The sequence below is a fragment of the Limulus polyphemus genome, unplaced genomic scaffold (genome assembly GCF_000517525.1).
Source record: "Limulus polyphemus unplaced genomic scaffold, Limulus_polyphemus-2.1.2 Scaffold7858, whole genome shotgun sequence".
NCBI classification, from domain to species: Eukaryota; Metazoa; Arthropoda; class Merostomata; order Xiphosura; family Limulidae; genus Limulus; species Limulus polyphemus.
Window position 1 is genome coordinate 33,069 of NW_013673468.1, and position 3,927 is coordinate 36,995.

The following is a 3,927-nucleotide window of genomic DNA, read 5'->3' on the forward strand; positions in this document are numbered from 1 at the left end:
GTTAGTTTAGGACAGGATAGTTGTCGGTGTTTGCTGTCAACAAGTAGTAGTTGGTTAGTTCAGGACAGGATAGTTGTCGGTGTTTGCTGTCAACAAGTAGTAGTTGGTTAGTTCAGGACAGGATAGTTGTCGGTGTTTGCTGTCAACAAGTAGTAGTTGGTTTACTCAGGACAGGATAGTTGTCGGTGTTTGCTGTCAACAAGTAGTAGTAGTTGGTTACTTCAGGACAGGATAGTTGTCGGTGTTTGCTGTCAACAGTAGTAGTAGTTGGTTACTTCAGGACAGGATAGTTGTCGGTGTTAACAGAATAGTGTAACTAGCCTTTACTCAGGACAGGATAGTTGTCGGTGTTTGCTGTCAACAAGTAGTAGTAGTTGGTTACTTCAGGACAGGATAGTTGTCGGTGTTTGCTGTCAACAGTAGTAGTAGTTGGTTACTTCAGGACAGGATAGTTGTCGGTGTTTGCTGTCAACAAGTAGTAGTTGGTTACTTCAGGACAGGATAGTTGTCGGTGTTAACAGAATAGTGTAAGTAGCCTTTAGTTCAAACAAATTAAATCTTATGTCTCTCCCCTTGTTATCAATTTTTAAACTTTTCAGGCCCTTTGGGCTCCGACACCTTCCACAAATGGGGGGAGGGACTGTAAGGGCATACTTGCACCACTGTCTATAATATTATAATAGTGTTCAAACTTGTTATATTTTGTGCTTTAACATTACTACAAGTTGTGATTGATACCAGAATTATTTTACCCAGATAACTTCAAAAAAAGGGACACTGTTACAATAATATGTTTAAAAGTTTGCCATTTTTGATTAAGATTAGTTTTAAACTAACATTAAAAATTAGCTTTCATGTAGTGTAAGAAGTGAAGACTAATCATCTTGTGTCAATAAAAACAAAGTTTCATATTCACTATAGATCTATAATTACCATCACAAGAAAGTTCCCGTAGTAGAATCCCGTAGTAGACTACTGTAGTAGAATCCCGCAGTAGATTGCTGTAGTAGAATCCCGCAGTAGACTGCTGTAGTGGTGGTAGAATCCCGCAGTAGACTGCTGTAGTGGTGGTAGAATCCCGCAGTAGACTGCTGTAGTGGTGGTAGAATCCCGCAGTAGACTGCTGTAGTGGTGGTAGAATCCCGCAGTAGACTGCTGTAGTAGTGGTAGAATCCCGTAGTAGACGGCCGTAGTAGAAACAGCAGATTCAAACCCCTCGCGCCCCCCAGGTCTGTATGTATGGTGCATTGAAAAACATGCTTCACAGATAACCAGTTTTCAGTTCTGTTAGGACCCAGGTGGAACTTAAAATATTAATTATCTGTGAAGCACGTAAAAACTGAGAAAAACCAAAACTAACATTTTAGTGAGTATTTATTACTTCATTTAGTTAACAGTTTTATGTTATGTGGGAGTATGTTAAACCATTTTAAATTTGGCCTAATCTTCTGACTTGAAAATGAACCCCCTACCATTTAGTTGGGTGGTTTTTCTTTAGTCACAATTAGTGTTTTTATTTTTAATACAAATTTCTATTACGTCAGTTAAGTTTTGTGTAGATGATTGTATTTGTCGTTTTTACAGGGAAGCAGCTTCCGCCGGTTCATGCTTGGGATCTACATTGTTATAGTGGCAGGATTAGTAACAGCTTTGGTTGTCCTCATCTGGTTATAAAATCTTGTAATCATCATGTACTCACTTTAGTACGAGTTTGTATTTTCAAATATAATCAGTTATCACCTAGCTATAAGTTGGCATTAAGAACAGAATAGTGTGTGGGTCAGAAGGAATGAAACTCAACTCAAGATGAGTGGTATACTTAAATCTAGTTTTTCTGTGATGTTTCAACTTCCCTACAATGATACTTTTAGACAAGCAGCCTTCTATGAAGTCAGTTCCTTAATCTGATTTTATCACCAGTTTCTCTTTCAAACATTGATTTTGAATTGTTTATCATCTTTTTTTTTGTGCTGTTTGAAAAGTTTAGTTACGGATTATCAAATATCTTTGTTGTTTGAATTCCTCTTTTGATTAGAAATGCATGTTTTTAAAATACTTACATATATTTGTGTGGTTTTAGTGTGTGTAGAATTTTCTTTAGACTATTTTCATTAGTAATTCTAGATGAAATTTTACGGATCTCAGGGATAAATGTAGAAATATTAGAAATCATGACATGAGAAGTGTAGGATAAAGAAGAAATAACTGTTTTGATCTCAACATTTAATGTTAATCAATCCAACTTTTAACTCTATTGAAGTTCAAAAAACATACAGTAGTGAATTACAAAGTGTTAAAAGTTAATACATCTGTTTTTACAACAACGAGACACAATGTTATTTAAAGCATTACAGCAATGATCGCACCAGTGATCCAAACATTGTAACTGTTCTAAAAAATAATCCTTATCGAAAAGCTGTAACTTTCAATAAAATAGTTCTACCAACAGTTTTACTGACACTGTTTAAGTTTCCTTAATAAATATTGAAAGCAGAGATCAAAACCAGATTTTTTTTCTAAAGAAGTTTAATGGTTTTCTATTCAACTTAAGTCTTTATTGCCTTAAAATTACATGGTGAATGTCCAACATCTGTATTTATTAATTAATAAGAGCTAGGTAATGAGCGTAAGACAGAGTTTAATGGATGCTGTATATTATGATCTGTAAATAATATAGGTTGTATGTTGCAGTTGATAAACAACCGGTTCCACCTTACCCTGTTCAAGTATTTTTGTAACCTCCCTGAAAATCTACTTGGCCAGTAAATAATAGGCTGAAATTATTTCATTTCTAGCTCATTAAATTGTTTTTATGAGCTTAGGAATAGAACACTAAAGTAAGTCTAAAGCCGGATTTGTTTGTCTTGCCGGAAAGCCTTTAGATTTTGCTATTTTTTGGTAGATTTGAACGGTGTGATCCTTGGAAATATTTAATGTTGCAAATATTTAACATTTATAGTGTAAGGAAAAAAATATTTTACTCGGTATACTTTGTGGTTTATTTGCATATTTGATAGCACGTTTTTTAATTTACTGTTTTTTAACATCTCGTATCAAGAACAGGTTTTTTTTTCAGTATTTTTCAAATCTGTTCAAATATACAATTATAGGCTTACTCATATGTAAGTCTTAAAAGGTATGAGAAATGAAATTAATTTAGTTCAAAGATTCGCTAACATTATGTTGGTATTTTTCAGTTAGGTCATGTAAAGATTTGTTTATTATGTCAGTTACTTCTCATACTACAACTGACTTGTCTAGTTTTATTACATACGTACGCTATTTGTTTACTTAATTATTATTGTTAAATATTTTTTATCTGGGTCCTTAGGTCTAAAAAAAAAGTCCGGCTTTCAATAAATAATATTTTTTTTATTATTATTATTTCCACCATTGCTAGTCGAGCCAAATTCCATTAGTTTTTGTGCTTCTAGGTATATTATGAAAACTTAAGTATTAGTTTCAACCTGCTATTCTGTGGCATTACTATGTCTTGTTGTACATTTAGAACTTACTGAACATAGTTGTATTGTTGAAAACGGTTATTAATGTAGTGTCTTATTAAAAACATTTTTAGACCAATATAGACGTAATCAATACTTTTTTTTAAAGCTAATTTCAACGTTAAATCAGAACGCTACATCTTTTATAGAACTTATTATTGTCATTTGGAAATTAAGCTCATTTTGGGGAAAAAATGCGAATGATTCATTTGATTTAATTTGTTAAAATAGTATAAGAAACAGAATATGAAGTATAATTTAACTGAAATATCAAATCACTTTTTAGCAGGAGCACTTGTAGAAAATTAAATGTGGTTATTTAAATTCTTGTAAAGTGGAAGAATTTTAAATTTTTCGCAATGTTTGGAAAAAAAAAAAAAAAAAAAAAAGGCTTAATGCTATTGAATTTTTGTATACGGAATCA